The 26,194-nt window shown below is 41.2% G+C and overlaps 1 pseudogene; it reads left to right on the top strand.

Annotated features, from left to right (window-relative positions):
• The window catches only part of LOC122552870 (uncharacterized), a 1,138,103-nt pseudogene that overhangs the window by 7,507 nt on the left and 1,104,402 nt on the right, over window positions 1-26,194 (top strand).

The following is a 26,194-nucleotide window of genomic DNA, read 5'->3' as shown; positions in this document are numbered from 1 at the left end:
TGGAAGCACACTAGCTTTCGGAGCGACGCTCCTTCATCAGGTGATTGTCTGATGAAGGAGCATCGCTCCGAAAGCTAGTGTGCTTCCAATTAAACCAGTTGGACTATAACCTGGTGTTGTGTGATTTTTAACTTTAATCGTATTAGTTTGTCATTACCTTGTCCCTTGTGACAAAGACTGTTGCAGCATTTTTCCTCCCATGAATACCTTGCTTTTTGTTATCTTTGGGATGATAACGGTATTCTCCTCCATGAAAACTAATGTAAAATATTGGTTTAAATTATCTGCTGTTTTCCCTGTACACATTATCAATTCCCGAATCAGAACCTCCAAGGGTTCGAAGCTCACTTTAGCTACTCACTTTTTACATTCCTGTAGAAACTTTTGCCGTTCGTTTTTGTTTCTTGTCAATTTAATTTTATGATCAATTTTTTTCCTTTCTCGTCCTCCGCTGTTGTGTCGTTCTTTTCCTGTTGGTACTGTCCTTGACTGCCTTTGTTACCCACGGGTGGTTCACCTTTCTCTCAGAGTTCTCCTTTTTGCCTCAAATAAAATTTTGCTCAGCGTTATGAGAAAAGCCCATCAAATCCCAGTGACCGAGCATGTGAATTTTTTTAACACTGGATGCTTCAATTTTAATGACGTTCTCATTGGTTTTTGCTGTTTCAAAGAAGAGCTGAGATCATCTGGAAAGGAGGTGGCAGCTGATTCAGTATTAGTTCCAGAATTAATTTGAATACTTGCAAAAAGAAATTATTTGCAATACTGTGAGAGCAGGGGTCTAGCCAAATAGCTATTCCAAAGAGGCGGCACACATGTGATGGGTTGAGTAGGGGCCTCTGATTTCAAAAGCATGATGTGATCCAAGTTGTCTTCTAATCTGTGCTGTGCTCATTCTTTCTGGTTTAGATGACTGAATTGGCATGTGCACAGTTAGCAGCAGGATCTCTGACTGCCACAAACCTACCTCATGGAACAGCTCCTGTGCCAGTGACAGTGCTGTTGGACCAACAGAGGCAGCAGGATTCAGACTTCATGAACCAACTTCGAACCAGAGCTGAACCTGACAGGTAAGGTTTTTCCACTGCCCCAACCTGATCAATAATATTTAGCTTCTTGGCTTAATAACCTGAGGTTTGTTGCTTGATGTGATGCACAGTTTTTGATGTTTTTCCTCTTATCTGTGATCAGGAGAGGCAGGGTCAATGCACTCAGTCTTTTAGGAAAAAAGGAGGTGGCTCAGTGGTCAACACTGCTGCCTCACAGCGCCAGGGACCCAGGTGACTCCAGCCTCAGATGACTGTCTGTGTGGAATTTGCACATTCTCCCGTGTCTGCATGGGTTTCCTCTGAGTGCTCCGGTTTTCTCCCACAATCCCAAGATGTGCAGGTGAGGTAAATTGGCCGTGCTAAATTGCCCATAGTGTTCAGGGATGTGCAGGTTTGGTGCATTGGTCAGGGGTAAATGTTGAGTAATAATGTTAAGAGATAGGTTTGGTCGGGATACTCTTCAGAGGGTTGGTGTGGATTTGTTGGGCTGAAAGGCCTGTTTCCACACTGTAGGAATTCTATTCTATTCTATGATCAGAGTAATTTTGGGGATCTAATAGGATCCTGGTATTCAGAGGGTACTCTGTTCGTTAAAATAGTATTGTGCACTCTTACCTTCTGCAGCAATTTGAGGTAGACTGCTCTGTACAATTTCTTCAAACATTTTGTTCTGGAACCAATCAGGGACTTGGTAATATGATTGATTAATGAGTTCAAAATTGAAGACCCTTTTGGTAACATTCAATGTAGCAGAATAGAATTTAGCTTTAGGCGAAGGAATTTGGTTCTTTTACTAGTTTCTAAAGTTAAAGGCAGTCACAAGGGGATAAAGTAATAGTGAGCTAAATGGGAATGGGATGAGAGGTTAGAATGTTAAAGCAGAAGAACATATTTAGTTATTTCATAATTCGCAACAATGTACATTTATTTATAATAGAAATGCACGATGAAAAGATGGCAACAGCGGTGCATAGCTAAAGGAATTGTGGGTGACATCAAATTGAAAGAAAAGATATACAAAACTGCGAAGGTGGTGGTAGGCCAGAAAATTTGAGAATTTCAAACTATTGAAGGATGAACAAAAACTGCTGGAAGATACTTTGTCCCTTGTGATAGAGACTGTTATAACATCTTACCTCCCATTATATACTTTGCTTATTTCCCATCTTTGGGATGGTAACAGTATCTTCCGGATTTGTAAGGTAATTGGGCAAATTATCCCACTAGTTACTCAGCCTAAAACAAAGTGCTCTTGTGATGCTGTGGTCATGTCTCCAACTTTGAGCCAGAGGCCTGGATAAGTCCCATCTGCTCCAGAAGTGTTGATTAGGAAAGAAACATGAGACAAACTTCAGTAATTGAATGTACAATCTTGATGGTCTCTGGAAGTTCCAAACTTGACTGTTTTGTATCCTCACCTGAGGCCTGATCTCAATTAACCCATCTCATTTAAACTGAATTGCCTTTTCTTGTGTTGAATATAATTGAGGTTTGTCCTGTCTGCATGCTCCCTTGTGCAAAATCTGTTGCAACCTGTCAAAGAACAAGATTGTAAACTCAGATTCGCTGATAGCCTGTTCAAGGGACAGTACGTGCTGCAGTATTGATCCCGTTTTCCATTGAACTGAGACAGGAGATGGTGAGCTTGCTGACATGTCGTTCACGGAAAAAACTGTTTTAATTTAAAACATTGCCATGGCTGTGGTGGAATTGAATCCAGAGACTTAGCTGGAAGTAGCTGATCGTTGTTTCTTTCTTTGTTTCATCTCAGAAAGAATGAGTGCAGTCCAACACCAGCTGGATCTGCAGAGAAACTGCCGGACACTAAAATGCGTAACTCCACTTTGTTAGACAGTCTGTCTGAGTCATCCAGACTCAAACATCATGATAGGAGGTGGGCACTTTATGTTCGCTGTGGATGCTTTTACATAGTACAATATTAATCCATAACCTATTTCTTGATTACTGAAAACAACAAATACTGGAGATCACAGTGGGGAGGTGATGGCCCAGTGATATTATTGCTGGACTGGTAATCCAGAGATCCAGATAACATCCCGGAGAACTGGGTTCGAATTGTTCGAATTGAATTCAATAAATATCTGGAATTAAGAATCTAATGACCATGAATCCTTTGTCGACAGTTGGGAAAAACCCATTTGGTTCACTAAAATCATATAGGTCGGAAACTACCATCCTTGCCTAGTTTGGCCTACATGTGACTCCAGACACACAGCTCTGAGGTTGACTCTGAACTGCCCTCTGGGCAGTTAGGGATCAGCAATAAATGCTGCCTAGTCAGTGACACCCTCATCCCAGAAACATTTTTTTTTAATCCATGGAGAGAGCAAGCTAACATTTTGAGTCTAGATGACTCCTCTTCAGAGTTCTGATAGAGTCATTTCGACTCAATGTTAGCTTGCTCAGTCTCCATGGATGCTGCCTGACCTGTTGTGAGCTCCAGCATTTGTTGTTTTAAGTACAGATTCCACCATCTGCAGTGATTTCCTTATATATTTCTTCTGTATTTTGTTTATTAAATGCCCACTAAATTGCAGCTCCTACTCAGCACCTTACCTTACAGAGTACTGTGACCCTGGTGCCAAAAGTCTCCATTGATTTGTTCAATGACACCATACGTTGGGGCAATTGCAAAATGCCACTGTGGCTGAAAGGAATAGAATCAGAGTCATACGATATGGAAATGGACCCTTCCGTTCAACTCGTCCATGCCAACCAAATTTCCCAAACTAAACTAGTCCAATTAGCCTGCATTTGACCCATATTCCTCAACCTTTCTTATTCGTGTACCTCTCCAAATGCCTTTTAAATATTGTAACTGTACTTGCATCTACCACTTCCTCTGGCCGTTCATTCCATGTACGAGTCAACCTCTTTGTGAAAAAGTTGGCAACTGATAGTTTCACTGTTGCCTACGGTGAGTGAATTGCTAGGGATTATTGTTCATTCAGGACCACCCCTTGCTAAGCATGGCTCAGGGCCTCAAGCGATTCCTAAATGTGGCTTCGGCCTCCTTGTGGGTTACCACATGCTACTCAAGGCCTTGTGTTTGAGAAGCGCAGGTATTTACGGATGGGCGTGCTATGGAAGGAAGGAGGCGGCATTAATTAATTAATTAATTTATGGAATGTGGGTGTCACTGGCTGTGCGAACATTTATTGGCTAATTCTAATGCCCTTGAGAAGGTGGTTGCGAGCTCCCTTTTTGAATCACTGCAGTCCGTGTGTTGTAGGGCCGACTGGTAGTGCTGTTGGGAAGAAGTTCCAGAGTTTTGGCCCAATGACACTTAAGGACAGCTGAAAGATTTTCAACTCAAGATGGTAGTGGCTCGGAAGGGAACCTGTAGGTGGTGGTGTTCCCATGAATCTGCTTCCCTTGTCCTTCGAGATGGTATTGGTCATGGGTTTGGAAGATCCATATCGAAGTTTTATGAATTTCTGCAGTGTATCTTGTTGATAGTACACACTGCTGCCCTGGGCATTAGTGGTGGAGGGAGTGAATGTGGCCCCAATCACGTAGTCTGCTTTTTCCAGATGCCGTCAAGCTTCTTCAGTGTTCTTGGAGCTGCACCCAAACCAAGCCAAGTAACGAATAGTCTATTGCACTTCTGACTTGTGGCTTGTAGATGGTGGACAGGCTTCAGGGATTCGGGAGGTGGTTTATTTTTGCAGGATTCATTGCCTCTGACCTTCTCTTGTGGCCACAGTAGTTAGATGGCTAGTCCAGTTCAATTTCTAGTCAATAGTAAACCCCCCAGAATGTTGATAGTGGGGAATTTGGTGATAAAAATTAGTCACTAGCAGTAAATGACACCGGTTCATCAGGTTATAAAGAAAAGTTGAGCATGGGTTTATTTCTGGGGCTACAGAATGGAGATGTGTTAGATACGTGTAGAACCATGAACAGATCACCCTTGGAGCACTGCAAACAGTTCTGATCTGCATATTGTAATATGGATGTAGAGGCAGTAGGGAATATATTAAAAATATTTACTGGAATTATACCAAAACTGAATTTTAATCCATCAAGCAAGATTGGACAGTCTTATCTTGTTGAAAAAGAGTGACATGGTCGAGGCCATTAAAGTTATGTCGGGGTTTGATAGGGTTGACATAGAAAAGATATTTCTGCTTTTGAATGACACTATCCACTGGAGCTATGGATACAATAGTACATCCAACAGGGAATTTGCTGGGGAGGAGGTGGGGGGTGGAGCGGGGGGGCGGTGGGGAAGGTCTTTACCCAGAAAGAGGTTTGACGTCAAACTTACATCACCAGGAATAATTGAAGCAAACAACAGATGAATTCAAGAAGAAGCTTGGAATACAAGTTATCGAAGAAAAATATGTTGATGGGTTTAGGTGGAGAGATACAGAAGGAGGCCTGTGTAAATCACAAATACCGAGACTCTGTTTTTGTGTTCTAAACCTGTGCATGTGTGTTGATCTGTGACATTTCTATGGCAGCAGTGGCAGCAGTAAACAATACAGCCCATCCTTACCATTCTTGGAGAAAAGCAGAACCTCCCACCATACAAAGGGAAACAGCTCTATTGAAGAGGTGGTTCCAACAGCAGCTGACAACTCGATCCGCAGTGACAGTCTGCCTTCATTTTCTGGTGAGAAATGATGTTTTGTCCTTCCACTGATCTCATGACTTAAATGGGGAATGGTGTCTCTTCAGTTAACTGATTCAAATCAACCAAATCAATTGCCACGTAAGCACTCCTTCCAGACCCAAAGGATATGTAGGTCAAATAGTAACATGTCTTGCACTGATTTATTTCAAGTTCCCTTTATTCAGTCATGTGCTTAAGCTATTCAATCCAACTTTCTTGTGTTCCCCTTGGATCTGTGGTTATGCATAAGGAAACTTCCACATGTCCCCTTAAACAATGTGTGATTCAACATAACAGTTGTGTTGAATCGATAATTGCAACCCAACTCTGCTCCTTGGGCAGATAACTAATCCAAGGATTCTAGCTTAGCCTTTAACTTCATGTTCCAGTTCTAAATCTTTCAGTGAGCAATGGAAAATAACAAAGAACAATGTCAATCATTTATTGTCTCTCCAGATTCTGTTTCTGTTGCCATTGAGTACTCCCTTAAGTCCGATGACTCAATGACTGAAGATGACACTGAAGAGAAATCCTTCCATCCCCTTCTGCCATCAAAGAGCCATCGCTGCTTTAAAATGGGGAAGAAACGCAGCCAGCAGGATGATTCTGATGAAGACATACTGCAGGATCAATCGGCTTCAGTAGCTGTAAAAGTGAGTTCTCCCATGGGTTAGCCAAGGGTGAGTGGTGGTGCCAATCAGTGGGATCTCAGTGCTTGGAATAGTTGCTACTTTCCATGTTCTAGGTATCTTGCCATGAGATTCAGATGTAGAGGATGAGGAGCAGCTGGGGCAATGAGTGTAAGGCAAGTGTTGGGCAAGGGCTGTTTTTTTAAATGATAAGTACCACTCGCTAACAATGTGCCCACAGTTTATAAATCTTGAAGAGGAATTAATCTTTTACATTGTTAATCTTTGTGATCGAGTTACCATGCAGTGAAGACAGAGATTAATATTTACGGGGATTCCTTGCTCACCTAGTCAGGTAAACACAAGCTAAATTTGACTGAATTTACAACTTTCTACTGTCCATTAAAGGTGGTAACAAGATGCAAAAGACAAGTGGTGCTTGCAGAGGAATTTGATTTGAACAAGAGACATTTGTGCAGATAATAAGAGATATTCTAATTGGAAGGATATGGTTAGTGATATCTTGCATGGATCTATGTTGGAGCCCTAACTATTCAGTATTCACAATGAAAGGAAAACCACATTCAAAATTTGGGGCCACTCTACAGATTAGAGGCAATCTCGAGTGTAGGTAGATGGAAGCATAAAATCAGAAAGCAATCTTGATAGTTTAAATAAATGAAAAAGTTTGTGTCAGCAAGTGAGAGGTTGGATCAAACTAGGATATTTCTTGATTGTGAAAATTGAGAGACAGTGGAGTTTAAAGAAACTTGAAGGGTGTGATCCAGCTGTATACAGTTCATGAAAATGTCACAAACAGGCTCAGAAATGTGATCAAGGGGCCAGTGGAATGTTGACATTTATGTCCAAAGAAGACTCAAAATCAAAGGATTAGAAGTCATGCTTCAGCAGTTCAAAACCTGGTCAGACTAAGCCATCAGGGCTGGGCACCATGGCTTAAGAAGAGTATCACTCTTAGTGGAAGTGCAATGTAGACTTACTGCAGTGATACTTGGGTTCTGAGGCTTAATTTAAGAAGAGAGATTAAATAGACAAAATGGTGGAGTCAGAACATTGATATTGTGGAACACTTTTGCACATGGAAATGGATGAAGTTTGAAATTCACTTCCACAAACAGTGATTGATTTGAAATCAGTTACAAACTTTAAATCTGAGATTGGTAGATTTTTAACCAAAATGCTGAAGGATTATGGGACAAAGACAGGGATTTGTCATGATGTTGAAGATTACCATGATTTGGGTGAATGGTGGAATAGGCTCAAGAAGCTAAATAGCCACCTCCTGGTTAATGTTGATGTAACCATGACACCCTTATTCTCTGCATGTGCAACTCCTATTCTGTTTTTGGTTATTTATCAGAACCTGGCAGCAAATTAGTAACTGGAGTCCTGACCATAAAATTATCAGTATGAGGGACTTTGCCAGTCTTAATATGTTTTACAGATGATGAAATGAGACAGTCCGCATTTACTCATCCTGATAAATATTGGGATAGTTTGATGGGATCACTTGTGATGCAGCATGATTGGCATGTCTGATGATACTCCAACTCCTTTTAATTGTTGTTGTTGTCTGCACTCAGTCCTGAGTTTTCGTGGATTATGGGGCAAGTTTTGCTTGGGTCAGGGGAAGCAGATCACCTCACTCTGTACTGTTTGTTCTCCTATCTTTCGCTATTCAGCATGATTTGAGCCTGCCCTTCTCTGGGGGACAAGACAGTTTCTCTCAATTCACCATGGCGATGGTGCGACAATACATGGAGGGGGAGGAGATGCGTGCACAGCACCAGGTATCACTCCTCAAGCTGAGAGAACAAGCCTTGAAGGAGAAGACCAAAGCAGAGCTGGCCTGGTTGGAGCACCAGAAAAAGTGAGTAGCTGACCTATGCAGTGATGTTAAGCTGAATAGCCTTTCAAAAATGCAATAGAAGAATGTGCAGATACTTCTAGTAATCCTTTCCGGAGAAGGGAGAAAGCTGGTGTCTTTTTTCATTGCAGTGAGGCTGTTGTGCAGAAACTAGGTATTCACATCATCTTTCCCCTTTTCACTGTTTGGATTGAGTAGAATAAAGGCAATTTTGATTTTTTTTTTTAAAATTTTTAAGTTTGTTCTTTGAATTTGGGATGTTTCCGGTAATGCTGGTATTTATTTACTATCCCTCATTCTCGAAATGGTCATGGTGGTGAGCTGCCTTGAGCCACTGCAGTCTGCTTGGTCAATATAAACATATCAACTCGCAAGTGCTGTTAGGTTTGGAGTTCAGGGCTCTGGAACAGATTGATGCAAGACTGTTGTCCTAATCCACGGGTCAGGATTTTAAACAAATTATTTCAATGGATTTCTTCGCTGCTGGTAAGGCCAGTATTGTTAGTATTGTTGTCCATCCTTCATTGCACTTGGGAAGGTGATAGTGAGCCATTTCCTCAAACATCTGCAGTTCACCTTCTACAGGTACAACCACAATGCTGACAGGAAAGGAGTACCTGGGATTTTGATCCGAGAGCAGTGAAGGAATGGTATATTGCTAAGTCAGGATGTTGTGTGGCTTGGAGAGGAATTTACAAGTAATGGTGTTACCATGTTATCTACTGTCTGTGTCATTTTAGGTGGTAGACGTTGCAGGCTTTGAAGATGCTATTAAAAGAATTGAGTGAGTTCCTGCAGTGCATCATATAGTGCACATAGCTCTCACTGTTTATTGGTGAAGGGCGTGAATGTATAGATTGGTGAATATGATGCTGATCAAGCAGGTTGCTACATTCTATTTGATGTTATGTTTCTTGGGCATGTACTGGGGAGACAGGAAGTAAGTTACTTAGTGAAGAATTTTCAGCTTCTGACCTGGTTTTGTTGACACAGTATTGTTTAGCTGATCAGGTTCAGTTTCAGGTCGAGGGTAACTCTAATGTGAATTGTGAGGGAAGCAGTGATGATAATACCACTTCATATCAAAAGGATTGCAAGAGATGGTCAATGCTTGGTAGGTATGGTGTGCATGCCATCCATGCTGCCGTAACACTGTAGTCACATATGCCATACTAGCTGTGGGCAGAAGATTTCCTTCTTCAAAGTCCCTCCATGAATTAGTTGGGTTTTTATGGCTGCTCAACATCTTTGTGGACACTTTTACTGACACCAACCTTTTATTTCCAGAGTAACTTTTAAAATACCCTTTTTAATTTTGTGAGCATAAACAATATCTTGTGGAGATAAATTTTCTCCAAATCGAGTATGACAAGCATGGAGGGCATTAAAGTTATAAAATATTAAGAAGAATTTGCTGTTTAACAAAATCTTAAACCCTGATCATTCTCTTTCTGGTTTCGTTGCGAATTCAGCAGTGGTGAAACTGTGTGATCTACTTGGGCAGATTTATCCAAGTTTGTCTGTAAATTCGAGCATTATTATACCATGTGTTGGGAGCCGTGGTTTACTAAAGAAATTGAATCTCTTGTCAAGACGAAGAAAGGACTTATGTTACGATGAGATGTGAAGTTCAGTTATGGCACTTGAGAGTTACAAGTTAGCAAGGAAAGACCTAAGGAGAGAGCTAAGAAGAGCCAGGAGGGGACATGAGAAATCACTGGCAGATAGGATCAAGGAAAACCATAAAGCTTTCCATAAGTATATCAGGAAGAGAAGAATGACGAGAAAGATCAGGGCCAATCAAGGATAGTTGTGGGAAGTTGTGCATGGAGTCCGAGGAGGTGGGGAAGCACTAAATGGATATTTTTTTTTAGTATTCACACTGGAAAAAGACAGTGTTGTCAAGGAGAATACTGCGATACAGGCTACTAGACTAGACGGGATTGATTTTAACAAGGAGGTGTTAGCTATTCGGGAAAGTGTGAAAACAGATAAATCCCCTGGGCTGGATGGGATTAATCCGAGGATTCTCTGGGAAGCCAGGGAGGAGATTGCAGAACCTTGAGCTTTGGTCTTTATGTTGTCATTGTCTACAGGAATAGTGCCAGAAGACTGGAGGATAACAAATGTCGTCCCCCTTTTCAAGAAGGGGAATACAAACAACCCTAGTATTATAGATGAGTAAACCTTATTCGGTTGTGGGTAAAATGTTGGAAAAGTTTAAAAGAGATAGGATTTATAATCATCTAGAAAGGAATAAATTGATTAGGGATAGTCAACACAGTTTTGTGAAGGGTAGGTCATGTCTCACACACCTTATTGAGTTCCTTTGAGAAAGTGACCAAACAGATAGATGAGGGTAAAGCAATTGATGTGGTGTATATGGATTTCAGTCAGGCATTTGATAAATTTCCCATTGTAGGCTATTGCACAAAATACAGAGGCATGAGATTGAGGGTGATTTAGCTGTTTGGATCTGAAATTGGCTAGCTGAAAGAAGTCAGAGTGTGGTAGCTGATGGGAAATGTTCATCCTGGAGCTCAATAACGAGTAATGTACCGCAAGGATCTGTTTTGGGTGCACTGCTGTTTGTCAGTTTTGTAAATGACCCGGATCAGGGCATAGAAGGATGGGTGAGTAGATTTGTAGATGAAACGAAGGTCAGTGGAGTTGTGTATAGTGCTGAAGGGTGTTGCAGGTTACAGAGGGATATAGATAAGCTGCAGAGCTGGGCTGAGAGGTGGCAAATGAAGTTTAATGCAGAAAAGTGTGAAGCGATTCAGTTAAGAAGGAGCAACAGGAATAAGGAGTACTGGGCTAATGGTAAGATCCTTGGTAGTGGAGATGAGCAGAGAGATCTCAGTGTCCATGTTTAGATCTCTGAAAGTTGCCACCCAGGTTGATAGGGTTGTTAGGAAGGCATATGGTGTGTTAGCTTTTATTGGTAGGGGGATTGAGTTTCAGAACCACAAGGTCATATTGCAGCTGGACAAAACTCTGGTGCGGCCACACTTGGAGTATTGTGTACAGTTCTGGTCACTGCATTAGAGAAAGGATGTGGAAGCTTTGGAAAGGGTGCAGAAGAGATGTACAAGGATGTTAGCTGGTATGGAGGGAAGGTCTTATGAGGAAAGGCTGAGGGACTTACGGCAGTTTTCATGAGAGAGAAGAAGGTTGAGAGGTGATTTAATTGAGACATATAAGATAATCAGAGGGTTAGATATAGTGGACAGAGAGAGCCTTTTTCCCCAGATGGTGATGGCTAGCACAAGGGGACATAGCTTTAAATTGCGGGGGTGATAGATATAGAACAGATGTTAGAGGTAATTTCTTTAGTCAGAGTGGTAGGGGTGTGGAACGCACTGTCTGCAACAGTAGTGGACTCATCAACTTTAAAGGCAATTAAATGGTCATTGGATAAACATATGCATGATAATGGAATCATGTAGGATAGATAGGCTTCAGATTGGTTCTACAGGCCGGCACAACATGGAGGGCCAAAGAGCCTGTAGTGTGCTGTAATGTTCTATGTTCTATGTTCATGTGACTTTGCCATGTTCTCTAACCAGACGCCTTCGAGACAAGGGAGAAGATGATAAGATGCCATCCATCCGTAGGAGACAACGTGGGCTTCTGCTCAGGTTGCAGCAGGAACAGGTATGACCCACTGAATGCCAGGGAAAATGTCGGGCTATCCACTAATACTTCATGAATGAGCATATTTCCCCAAGGTTCCGAAGGTTGCAAACCTTTTTTTAATGGTGATATCGTTTTTCCTTGAAATGCCAACAACAAATGCTGCTGAATATAATGTATATGCTCGGCCTAGGGACAGATTTCCATGCCATGGTGTTTCTGAATGCAGTTCTCCTACTGGCAATGCTTTGCTATGATTATCCTCAATAGTGCACATTAAGGGGAGAATTAATAATCAAACCTTGAGAAGAACGATTGTACAATGAGGCTGCAATACTTTTAATGCTGCTTGTTGTATTTTGAATTTGTTGATTTTCCCCCCCCTTATCCCTCCATGTGAAAGAAATTAGCTGCCTGCTGTTATTGCAATGGATGAGTTCTCACACATACAAATGAACAGATTCCAGCTCTCGTTGGTTGTCAAGTACCCTTGATTTGTCTTCAATTTATGACATTAATTGAAAGGATGCATCATTTATTGCCATTTAAATGTTTTACTTTTCACCCTTGCTTTCCCCTTGCCCTTGTACTTTTTTTTAAAACTGCTTACAAGGCATGGTATTGCTGATTAGGAGATCACTTAGTTTGGATTCCTAATTGCGTTGGAAAAGCTGGTGAGCTGCTGCCATGATCCTGGTTAAAACATTGTCCTGTCTCTTTGTTGCATCTGACTTTGTCCTAAAGCCATCTTTATGGTTTTCACTTTGTCCTGTTTTCTTCATGAATTGTACATTTGAAGTTTGAGACAGAGATTGCAAGCCAAGCCAAATTACGTCACTACCATGAGTTGGAACACAGTGAAATTGAGATATTAACTAACGCTCAAAATTGCTCAATTGTTCTGACCTTGACTTTAGCAATAACAGATCTTGGACAACAAGGTTAGAACTTAAACAAAACATGCAACTTTAACAGAATGCAGATGAATTACAAGGAAACGAAATTAATATGTACAATGTAAGCTCAATCTGCTTTGAACATTTACCCTACTTACATGGAACATTACAGTGCAGTACAGGCCCTTTAGCCCTCGATGTCACGCCAACCTGTGAAACCAAACTAAAGCCCATCTAACCTACTCTATTCCATTATCATCCATATGTTTATCCAATGACCATTTAAATGCCCTTAAAGTTGGTGAGTCCACTACTATTGCAGGCAGTGTGTTCCACAGCCCTACCACGCTGAGTAAAGAATCTACATCTGACATCTGTCCTCCATCACCCCTCAATTTACAGCTACGTCCCCTCGTGCTATCCTTCTGCACTCCACCGACTTTAATGTCATCCACAAATTTACTAACGCATCCTTCTCTGCCCTCATCTAGGAGAATTATAAAAATGAGAAGCAGCAGTGGTCCCAAACTGATCCTTGCAGTACACCTCTGGTAACTGAACTCCAGGATGAACATTTCCCATCAACCACCAAGTCTGTCATCTGACAGCTAGCCAATTTCTGATCCAAACCGCTAAATCATCCGCAGTCACATGCCTCTGTCTTTTGTGCAATAGCCCACCTTGGGGAACCTTAGCAAACACTTTACTGAAATTCATATACACCACATCAACCCTTATCCACCTGTTTGGTCACCTTCTCAAAGAACTCAGTAAGGTTTGTGAAGCATGACCTACCCTTCAGAAAACAGTGTTGATTATCCCTAATCAAGTTATTCCTTTCTAGATTATTATAAATCCTATCTCTTGTAACCCTTTCCAAAACTTTGCTCACAACTTGGCTTCCGCAGATTTCTAGAGATTTAACTTATTTTTTTACAGTCTGAGAATTGTTTCTCAGAACTTTCACCAAATCAATCACTGGAAAATAACTAAAGAGAGCAACCAAGAACAGCCAGTCCAGAAGAAGTCCAAACCAAACCTGCCTCCTGCCCAAAACCCAGTCAGAGCCAATTCATTTTGTTTTCTGCCTCTTTTCAACATTCGCTGTTAGCAGTCCTTCCTAGATTGTTCAACTTAACATCCAAATTGTCTCTGAGCACAGCAGCACCCTGGTGCTGAAATATCTGGAGTGTTCTTAGACCAGTAATTAATCTACATCGTCTTCCCAGGCCAGCAGACATCTATCTTTGAGCTCCCCTTTTTTTGTTTTAAAACAAGTTGCTTTTCAAAGTGTAATTCTCAACTTCAGCTCACAGTTCCAAACCAAAATTGAGAAAAATATAGTGATGGTCTCAACAAGTTGCTGATTTTTGTTGGCATAGGTTTTGCCAATCACGCAGTGTCAGGCAGTGTCACGCAGAATTGGAATGTTATGTTATTGCTGTTGGACCCACTACAGATTTGCCAGATTCTGTATTCACTCAGCCCAGGCACACTTTCCAACTTGCCCAGCAGCAAGAGCTAATACGCAATTCTCGAAAGCGGAAATCTGCCTGTTCATCATCTTTCTCTTCTGCAAAGTACTTGGCTGCTGAGGACAGTTTTCAGGTTTGAGAACTCAGGTTAACTCACCACAGACCTGGAAGCAACCTCCTGAAATAAAATCAGAAATGCTCACTCAAAGTAAGGCATCAGCTGTTGAAAAAGAATGTGAGTAACTCTTTCATGATAATTTTCCACCTGGAGTACTTGACTGTCTGAGTTCGTGTTGACAATACATTTTGTCGAAAAAACCCACAAAGTTTTCATCAAGAACAAGCATTATAAGTTGTAAACGTTGCACAGTGCCACTTGGAAACTGTGCTACTTAGAACTTAATGGGTTATGGAGTTGTGTGCCCTGACTTCATTTTTGTCTGTACTCTGTCGTCAAAATAAATTTATTGACGACGTAAAGACGGGTTTGATTGGTCTCTAACATGGTAATACATTGTATACAATTTCATCACAGGCTGGAATCAGGCATCTTCAAGAAGCCAACAAGGCTGCTCACAGGGCGAGGCAGCTGATTCTGAAACAGCAGGAGGAGGTTCAACATATGCTCCAAACCACCACCAAAATTCAGGAGAGACTCAAATCCGCTGGGGAGAGCAAGTTGGTTAGTATCGCACCATTTGCAAACTCCTGAACTGTTCAATGCAAGGTTACTATTAAAGTAAGGAATTACTTACTCAGCAGCATGAATGATGGGTGATCACTTTCAATCCAAACTTGCTATCAGCCAGGTTTCTGTTCTATATTATCATTACAATATAAATAAAACTTTTAATATTTTACAGAAAAGATGTAAGAATGGTTTGTCTGCCACTGAGAAACATCAACTTAAGCCTCGGTACTTTTATTAAGTTGATAACATGTTCACATGTTCCCTTGTGTCGAGGCCAAATCTCTGCAACCTAAAGCTGTATATGCAGGAATACCTGCTGCTGCCGAGAATACCATCCTTTGTATTCATCGATATCGTGTTTTGTTCTGCATTCTGTAGAAGGACAACACAAGAAATGGAGCTTTCAGCCCAATGTATCTGTGCTTCTGTTCTTTCGCTCCCTGCAATCTGGTTCCGACCTGTTATCAGCATATCCTACAAAGGTGTCAAAACATTTTTGCACTTGATCATGTGCATAGGAATGGGACTAGGTTGTTGAACCACTCATCTGTTTGCACTTACTTCTATTATAATTGATTTACATCTCCCTCCCTTAATCTGTTTCCCTGAATAAACGTTCCCAAGAAACAAAAAAATCAGACTCACTTTTAAAATGTTCAATTAATTCAAAGCTCAATTAATTCAAAACTAATGAAACGCTCTGCCTGCCTGAAAGGAAATGATGTTGCTTAGTTGCAGAAACCTGTCTTTGAATCTCATCTGTGTTTCACTGCTACTAATTCTGGAGCTGTTTCCTTTTAACTTTCCATGCGTCCATCTTGATATCTCTCAGGTTCCAACTCGACAGGAGCAGCGGGATGCAGAACAACCAGGAGTGGAGAATGTTCCCAAAATGAGCCCCGCTTCCAGTCCCCTACAAACAGATACGGAGACGTGGAGTCCCTCCTCTGTTTCAACTTCAGGCAGTGAGACCAGCAGCATCATGCAAAAACTGAAGAAGATGCGCAGTCAGATGGATGAAAAGTAATATCTCTTATGGCTCCTTATAAGGCATATTGCTGTGAAAGGCTGGCAAGCCTAAGCATCTCATTTGTCAGCTGGTGATGTTATAGAGAGGGTGAGAAAGAGAGAGACAGAGTGGCTCTGAGCAGAGAAAAATATATGAAGTCCATTTAACTCTGTTTTTCAAAGACAGTGTGTTTGCTGCATATGGTGTTTCTAATTATCCCCCCTGAGGTATTGTCATGTTTGACCCTGTGACTGGGGCAGCAAAACATAAATATGGCCTCACTGCTACTGCTCTCCAAGTAGTGGAGTTTTCTTCTTACCCTCATCTTCTTTACTGACACCCATTGCCCTGGTGCAACAGTCTCAGAATGGGATTGCAATGTAAAAACTTTCACTAGTGCAAAGCTTGCTTTGCCTTTCAGTGGAGTGTGTTGGGAAACTGGAGGTACATGCAAATGTTGCAGGAATTGTTTTTCCTGGTGGAATTATCAGCTTGACATCATTGTGTAAGCTTTTTTATCCTATGAAGGCAATTGAGTACACTACAGAGGATGCAAACAGGTCTTACTAGGGCAGTACCATGGCTCAATGGCGAGCCTGCTGCCTTACAGTGCCAGGAACCCGGGTTTGATTCTAACTTCAGGTGACTGTGTGGAGTTGGCACATTCTCCCCGTGTCTGCATGGGTTTCCTCCCGCGGTCCACAAATATACATGTTAGGTGGATTGGCCATGCTAAATTGCCCATAGTGCCCAGCGATATGCAGGCTAGGTGAATTAGCCATGGGAAATGCAGAGTTACACTAATAGCGTAGGGGAGTGAGCCTGGGTGGGATGCTGTTCGAAGGGTCATTATGGACTCAATGGGCTAAATGGCCTGTTTCCACACTGAGGGATTCTATGATTTGTTCCAATCAGTTCACATCAGTGTTACTGCTCCACTTGAGACTCCTGTCACCTTTGCTCATCTATTACCCTGACCCTCTATTCCTTTCTCCCTCTAATCTTGTCTATCTTCCCCTTAAACACCCGTATGATATTTGATTCAACCACTCCCTGTACAGTCTTCATTGCTGTAATCCAATTCTGCAGAACTTCCATATCTCCCTGATGGATTTCTTGGTGACTACTTTGTGGCCTCAAGGTATGTTCTTCCCTGTGAAAGGAAACATTCTGTCTGTATCCAGTCTGCTGAACCCTCTCAACATTTGAAAGACCTCTATTATGTCCCTGTTTGGCCTTCTTTCAGAGAAAAGAGATGTAGCTTGTGAACCCTTTCCTGACATGTGAACCCACACATTTCTGTGACCAACCTTGTCAATCTTGTCTGTGTACCCACTTCAGTTTCCCCTTTTTCTATTTATAGTATGATGATCAGCCTGCACACAGTATCCAAGTGTTGTTTAAGCAAGGTTTGATTCAGGTTTAGCATATTGAATAAATAATTAGATAGGGATGATGTGCTAGACTACTGATGTTTTTTTCTGATCTAATTAATTTAAATAAATGTGAGGTACTGCATTTTGGTAAGGCAAATCAGGGTAGGACTTAATGGGAAGGCCCTGGGCAGTGTTGCTGATCAAGGAGACCTTGGGGTGCAGGTTCCTTGTTCCTTGAAGACGGAGTTTCAGTCAGACAGGGTCGTGAAGAAACCGTTTGGTGTGCTTGCCTTTATTGGTCAGTGCATTGAGTATAAGAGTTGGGCTGTCCTGTTATGATTGTACAGGAGGCCACTTTTGGAATAATGCATTCAGTGCTGGTGTGTTGTGAAACTTGAAAGGATTCAGAAAAGATTTACAAGGATGTTGCTAGGGTTGAAGGTTTGAGCTATAGGGAGAGGCTGAAGGGTAACTTTAAAAGTTTATAAAATCATGAGGGGCATGGATAGGGTGAATATCCGTGATCTTTTTCCCAGGATAGTGGAGTCAAAAACTAGAGAGCATCGGTAAGAAAGGAAACATTTAAAAGTTACCTCAGGGCAATTTTTTTCACACATGTCTGGAATGAGCTGCCAGAGTTGGTGGTGCAGGCAGCAATAATTACAACATTAAACAAGGGTTTGTAAGCTGTGGTTGGACTGTTGGGAAGGCAGTGCTTGACATTCTCCACTATCTAAGTCAGAAAGAGAAATGGAGCTGGGGTTGGATTTGATGAGCTCTGTTGCCATTTGAAGTTAATGAATCCGAGCAGAAGGGGTTGTGTTGAGGTAGAGGTGTCGCGAGGTTGGCTACAAATGTTTTGATGGAATATTTGTAATTTCTCCTTAATAATGTGAGTTTTTCTTGAGTATCTAAAGATAAAGCAATTTTGGGATGATACTCAGCTGTTTTGTTTTTCTTGTTTTGCTCCTTTTGTTGTAAACATTGCTCTCCTGTCACCACTACTTCTCTGTCTTTACGTCTCATCACTGGGCTTCTCTCAGTGTCTGTTTTCCCAACGTACATCCCAAATTCCAGCTGTACATCAGCAACCAGCTGGTCAGGTACTGTGCAACTTCTGCTTCTCACTGATCGAGCATGCTCTGTTTCATCACATGCATGTGGATGATGTGGGGGTCGGTGGAGGGTCAAGGGAAAGGAATTGTGTAGTGAAATGTGCATTCCTTTGGCTTAGTTGTGGCTTCACATAGATGCAGCAAGCTGCTAGTTGGCAATATACTGCAGACTTTATAATTAATCTGGAACGTGCTTTTAAAGGGGTATTACTGTGAAAGCAAGAAGTTGAAGTTACATAAACAATCTTGAGCTGCTCACGCTAACAGGATACAATACCCTGTTTAACGTTGAATTGGACTTTCGCAAATAGTCTGGCAGAGTTAGCAGCCCACTCATCTTGATAAATGTAGCTTTAAGAAATCTGAAATTTGAAATGTAAGCTTGAACTTTCAGATGGCAGTGCCCCTTTAAGAGTGCAAATGTGTCTTTGGTGAACATATGAGGTTGTCTTATGGATGTGAAAACTTGATTGGCATGTAACTATCACAGTCGACATGAGTATCTCCAACTACATGCAGCTACTTTTGTTAAAATGCCTGTCAGTTTAATAGTGCTGTCAGATCTCAAATCTTTGTTTAAAATTGAAAGTACCAATAAGAAATAATATTCAGGGCTCAGGGCTGCATTTAGTAGCAACTGGACAGACTCAGGAGCATTTTGGATGAGTTTAGCAGTGGCAGGAATTCTGTATTGATTTCTAATTTGAATTTAATCTTGCTTCAGAGCTACTTGATTTCCCCTTTTTTATTTTGTTTTAAACTGCATTCAAAATTAAGTTTGTTACTTTAATACTTTTCTGCAGCTCCTTCGTGGACTCCCACAGAAAAGATAATCACATCTCCCTCTTTTTGCTTTGGATCAGTGTTTTTGCAAGTTGACTGTTGGTATTTCTACCGTACAGGATCTGTTATGGGATTAATATACCATCTTCTTCCTGTTCAGTTTTCAAGAGAAAAGGGCTTGGCATTGATGGCAGGGTAACTTACCTGGGATCTTAACTGGATCAGCCACATAAATACTCTGGCTGCAAGAGCAGCTCAACAGCTGGGTGTTCTGCGATGATTAACTGACCAAAGCCTGAGAGGCACTTTTTGGGAGAGTGATGGAATACTCTCCATGTGCTTGCATGAGTACTGCTCCAATAGCAAGGAAAATGCTTGACATTGTCCTGAGCAAAGCAGCCCACTTGGTTGACACTCCAACCATTGATTTCCTCCTCAATGGCACACATTTGCAGCAGTGTGTACCAGATATGAGATGCACTACAGCAACTAACCAAGGCTGTTTTTACAGCACCGTCCAAACCCATGTTCTGTGCCATCTAAAGACAATGGTAGCTACTGCTCCCTCACTAATGCTACCACCTCCCAAATCCCTTCCAAGCTGCATAACATTTTGAATTGGAATTATATCACTAAACCTGGAACACATCCTGACAGCACTGTGGGTGTACTTCAAGAGGGCAGCATACCACCACTGAAGGGCAATTGGGAACGAGAACAAATGCTGGTTTCTTTGGCACTATTCTTATTCCTTGAAACTATCTTCAATGAAAGCAAGTAACACAAATATACCCCTTGGTACAGTGCAGCTGTGTACACAATCTGCAGAGGCTGTGCTATAAACTTTTCCTGTTCTAAATAGTATTTTCGTTAGAATGCTGCATCTAACTGAATATTTATTCATTAAATAATCATGAGAGAGGAAAAGGTTTTGTCATTTTGCAGCAATGGAATAGTATTTTGTGATAATCCAGTTTAATTGAAGATGTCTTTGTCTTATACAATGTGATGTGAACGTTTAGATTACATGTCGGCTGTACTTCATTTCTAAAAGAAATTCACCCAGAATTAGTGAAATCGTTGAAAAATATTGCAGAATTTGAAGTGTGAATTATGTTTGTTGTGTGAATGTTGTAATATTGGAAAGCTAATATAAACTAGCACGTTCTCCCAGGGTGAATCAAATACCACTGGAACTTTGTAATAATTATGCTTGTGTAAACCTTTAAAGAGGCTGTAAAAAAGAATAAGCTTTTTCTTTTGTGATCCAGATAAGCAATTAACATGTTTTAGAAGTATTTGTATATTTTTGCTGTTAGTAACATGAAAAGCAAGATAATAATAAGCCCCTTGAGCCTGCTCTGTCATTCAGTATGATCATGACTGATCATCCAACTCCATACCCTAGTCCCAATTTCTTCCCATACCATTTGATCTCTTTAGCCCTAAGAACTATATCTAACCCTTGAAAATATTCAATGTTTTGTCCTGAAATACATTTTGTGGCAGAGAATTTTGTTGGTTCAACACTGTATGAAGAAATTTCTCCTTATCTCAGTTCTGAATAGCCTAACCTATATCCTTTAGACTATGACCACTGGTTCTGGCCTACCCCACCATGAAGGCCAACATACCATTTGCCTTCACCACCTGCTGCACCTGCATGCTTACTCTCAGTGACTGGTGGACAAAGACACCCTTTGTTGTAACTCTTCCTTTCCTAATCTATTCAGATAATCTCGCTGTCTGTTTTTGCAACCAAAACTCTCACATTTATCAAAATTATCTTTCATCTGCCATGCATTTTCCCAATCACTCAACTTTGTAAATCACACTTGAAGCATCTCTGCATCCTCCTCACAGTTTCCCCTTCCACCCAGCTTTGTGTCACCCACAAACTTAGAAATAGTAATAGTTCCCTCATCTAAATCATTTGTATATATTGTGAATAACTGGGTTTGAACCACTGATCCCTGCGGTACCTCACTGGTCACTGGCTGCCACTCAGAAAATGGCCTGTTTATTCCAGCTCTTTGTTTCCTGTCTGCCAACTAGCTCTCTGTCCATGCAAATATACTCCCCCCACGATCTCTCACATTATATGCTAATTTCTTATGTGGGACCTGATCAAAAGCATTCTGAAGTCAAAGTAACACCCACTGGTTGCCCCTTATCAATGCTACTCATTAGATCCTCAGAATTTCAGTAGATTTGCTAAATATGATTCCCCTCTATTAAATCCATGCCGACTCTGTCCAATCCTGTCGCTGTTCAGTAAGAAACTTGACTGTACGCCAATATAGCTTATAAATGTATCTGCTCCCAGAATTTGGAAAGCGGGCACACTGCCCTCCAAAGAAAAATCTGCTGTCGCAGGCTTCACTCTTATTGCATACATTTATTGTCCACTTCTTTCATGTGATCATTGATTTTACAAACAATTTCCAAAATTCTTTAAATCCTGAAGAAATGTGATGCTAGCCCTTTGTAGAAGTAAATGGAAAGTGTGATGCTTGCTTGTCCTTTGTCTCTATGGATCAGACCAAACCGAACCTTGAGCAAGATGTGGGATGTGTCCCACAAACATTTTTAAAAAGCAAAGATTATTCTCTGAGATTTAAGTGTTCAACTAGGTATGATCAAAAAACCTCGCAAAAATTGAGAGTTTGTTTTCAGCTCCTTTAAAGAGACATGCTCTCGGCCGACAATTTTGTGACATGTGATCATTCTTTGATAAAGGTGGCTGTGTCCAACACTGCAGGATGTTGTGCTGAAGTGCCTAATTGGGTGGGTGAGCTTTATTACAGGTGTAACTTGGCTCATTTTGAGATGGAATGCTACTTTGAGTTAAATCTTGTTTTTAAACTGAGGTATCCTTGTGTAACTCAAGTGTGGAAACTGTGCTCACGTTTACACTTTTGACTCACTTTTGCAGATTAGTATTTTTCTGTTCTGTTTTATAAATAAAGTTTTATAGAAAATGCAGTGCTGGCGAAACTCAGGTCCAGCAGCATCACTGAAGAGAAAAAGACGTTATATGTTTCAAGTCCAGTGACCTGTTGTTCGTTCAGACAGAGAGTTAGTGAACTTAAAACATAACCTTTCTTTCTCTTCACAGATGCTATCAGACCTGCTGAGTTTCTCCAGCACTTTGTTTCTTTGGTTCAGATGTTCAGCATCTGCGGTTCTTTGTTTTGTTACAGATGCTAATAATTTGACTTGGGGAGCGAGAGGCAGCAACTGTGATAAATTAGGATAAAAATCCCCCACTATGGCAAAAAGACACATAATTCTTTACACTTTGCAAAACACTGTACTGTAAATAGGAAATGCAATTGAGCTAAATGCAAGAAGGCATAGCATCTGACTTGTCTCAAACCTCTGACTAAACTTGTGAGGACCAGGCTATCAGAATTTTGTTTGCTCGCTTCCTTTGAGATCACAGTTCACTAATGTCCCAGTACCAATCCCTGGGCTGGGGCAGGTTACCAATTGCAGTGGGGTGGGGAAATCTGTGTCAGACTGAAGTTTTTTTGAAGAGCAGCATTGCACATTGATGTTGATGGTTTTGACTAATATTGCATCAGCAAACTTGGAGGAAATCCTTTTGAATGTGTTGATTAACTGCTCTGAGCCTATTTACATGCAGTAGTGCTGCAATGTTCTAGGATGTGTGAAGTGTACAAGGAGACCTTGCCCTGAATTTTGTTTGTGTTGTGAAACTATAACCCAAACAGTGTTGAATTTAAAAAGTAATAATTATACATTTTGAGCTGCAGGTTAATGTCCGATTTTAGAAATGAATATCAGCAGCTAGCTGACACTTTCTTTCTCTCCCCCCCGTCCTGCTTGCATGTCCATCAGGTTCCTCACTAAACGGGAGCAGAAACTGATGCGTCGGCGACGGCATGCAGAGGAGCTGCTGGAGTGGAAGCGGCGGCTCGGTGCTGAGGAAGCTGCGATCCAGCAAATGGAAAATCAGGCTCTGGCTGCTTGGGACAAGGAGCTCATGGGAAAGAGAGAGGCAAGGAAGAAGATTCCCAAATCGAAAGGTAATGTTAGCCTCTGTTTCTTGTTTGTTTGTTTTCTCTTCGAGACAGTAATGCATTTACTGTAGTTCTGACTACTTTCAAGTGCACTTTGGTATCGCTGATTGTCATGGCACGTGTGAGGTGATGTATTGATGTGTAAATGTTATCAGTCTGGATTAATGCAGAAGAAGCAAGGTGTAAACCTGGCCTTTTATTTTGCCTGTCTCATTCATTCAAGGAAATCACGTTTCCCAACCATCTGCTGTCATCCATTTATTCAGCATAGGTCAGATGTTGGAATTATCATCTTTCTCAATGGTACCTTGACACAATAGCCCAGTATAGTTTCCCACTCACCCTCTCAGGGAGGCTGAAGTTTCAGATTTGAATTCCTTTCACTGCTGGTGGTTGCGTATCACTTGCAGAGTTGAGAAGCAGCAAAAGTTGTAATCAGTGAGAGAGCTTGGACGTTGTTTACACAAGACTATGTGGCCACTTTGTTAACACGGAAGAATCTAGTTTTCTTTGCAAGTTCCACCACCTTGCATGGTGGGATGACGACATGAGTTCTGTCACAGGAGGTTTTCCCTCTCGTTTGGCTTATTACTGTATTGTCACTGTAATTGAGGCCGACAGCCCAGAGTTAAGTCAGCATCGGTGTGGTAGATTGTCTGTTAACATCTCGTTCTGTCAGTTTCCTTTGGAATCTCTGAAGTTGAACAGTAAGAGCTGAATGCCTGTGCAAGTTTGATTTCATTGGTCTGTAACTTCAGTCATGTTGCACCTGTCTAAATTGGAGAAAGAATGTCACCAGCTTTTCAGAAAAAATTGCACACCACTGAAGTATACAACAAAGGAAAGTCAACTCCAACAGGTTTGCCTGTTTCTGACTCTCCAGCTGTGTCCCTTTGCCACTCCAGCCTCTCATTTGCTATCCTCAGCTGGTCCACACCCTTTATATCTCAGCAGCATGTTCCAGCGTTGAGTAAACCCAGCATTTACTCATCACAAACCTGTCTCTGTAAAGTTACATGCCTCCTGCCTCATCATCCACAACTCTCACCCAGAGACTTGACCATTCCATCCTCTTCTGGTCAGATTTCTGTCCTTATACTCCATGAATGTGAGCACTTCCAAACATCTGGAAAGAGCGCTTATTCTGAAAATTATCAGACTGTCCTTAATTGACCTTTGCCTCCCAATTTTTCAACATCTCCAATCTAATTTGCACATTTAAGAAAGCCCTTCATGATGAATCCCTGTCTCTCTTTGTGACTTTTAGTCTAACATCATCCTTCAACCTCTTGTGGTCTTCATTTCCCTTCCAGAGTTAACCTAAATCATGGCCATGTATAGTAGCCCGATGGCAGAATTTATTTCCAAATCCCATTCCTCTCCTGTCCTTCAAATGCACATCTTTTGCAAGCTTTTAGTCTCTAGCTTCTCATTTTGGCTTTTTCCTCAATATGGTTCTAACCATGCTCACCGTTACTGACTGCCCACATAGTTCTGCTGTGTGATCAGCCGGTATGTACGGTGGTACTGCAGGTCTGAGGAGTTGATGTGTTTGGTGACACTGTGGCCCCCCAAGTGGTCAGCGTGTCCATTGCGTGAGGCTTTGTCAGTGGTACAGCAGGTTTGATTAAAGTTGTTGAACAGGTTGTGAGAAGTGTCGCCAAGAGTTATGCAGGTTTGCATATATCTCTTATCCGCTAATGTTAGTGTTCAAGTTGAATTTGATTGTAACGAGACCTGTTAACATCCATTGGGTGGATGTTCAACAGAAACTACGTCAGACCAGAAAAATCCAAGGGGAAATTAACTTTGCTTTTGCTGAAGATGCTGTCGAGATTTAGACACTGGTTCATGGAGTGGCTGAGGAGCTGTGCAAATGGCAGGAACTTGGCCATGATCTGGGGGATTTGCAAATACCCCCAGACTTTGGGAATTATAAATGGAAGGATGACGAGAGTGTCAGCAGAAGAGCTTATTGTGAGGTGAGACCCAGATTTTGCATTTGAAAACAAAATTATTTTTTCTTAGTTAAGCAAGAAAGGTATGGGTAAAGAGTGCTCCATTACAGCTCTGATTGATGATATGTATAACAGAGCATGTTAAAAACATTATCTCGATCCTGATGACTGTATTGAGTTCAATTTACCATTTTGCCCCTTCCCTAAAAATCCAAAGTCCCTTTCTCCTCCACTGTTTGTACTCTCCCATTATTAATTTATCATCCTCATCATCATCATACTGTTATCCATTAAACCCCATCTGTCATAACTTTGCCCAGTCTGAGAATCTGCAGATTCTGTTTCTATTTACATAATATATGGTGTCCCTTCCAGCCACTCAGTACTTTTTTTCAAATTCTTCTCTATCGTTTCATTCTTTCTATTGCTGTTTCCAATGGTTGATAATACAAGATTTGATTATTATTCACCTTCTTCAAACTCTCTAGAATCTTGATCTGGAATCTAGAATTTAGAATCATGGGTCATTCCATAACTTTCAGATAAAGAAAGCCTTAAAGGTTGAACTTCTCAATCTGTGATCATGTTTGTACCTCTTTTCCTGATAATATCTTGAGAATTTGCATGAGGTTGAGATTCCCAAAAATGACCAAAGTATTCTAAGATCTTATGCAACTTAATGTGGCTTAAATTGTTTTTGTTTATGTGGCCTTTGTTCTTATCTGATTAGGCAAGAGTTTTTTAAAAAAGATTTTTAGTGCTACTTTGAAGAGGAGTGGAGTTCTCCCTCATGGTCCTGGTCAATCTACGACATGAGTCTGTATGACTAAACGTTTACTGAAGCATTTCTCTAATTTGTGGTAACTTGCTGTGTGAAAGTTTGTTGCAGCTTTTGACAATATTATAATTAGTGGCTATACTTCAAAGGTTGGGAACAACATGCTCCAAGTGTGAAAAGTTATATATGTTTGCAAGTTGTTTTTGACAATTTGAGGTTAAGGTGG

The sequence above is a fragment of the Chiloscyllium plagiosum genome, unplaced genomic scaffold (genome assembly GCF_037043375.1).
Source record: "Chiloscyllium plagiosum isolate Xiang-an unplaced genomic scaffold, Cpla_swu_hap1 HiC_scaffold_9, whole genome shotgun sequence".
Taxonomy (NCBI): Eukaryota; Metazoa; Chordata; class Chondrichthyes; order Orectolobiformes; family Hemiscylliidae; genus Chiloscyllium; species Chiloscyllium plagiosum.
This window is presented reverse-complemented; position numbering and strand designations above follow the sequence as displayed.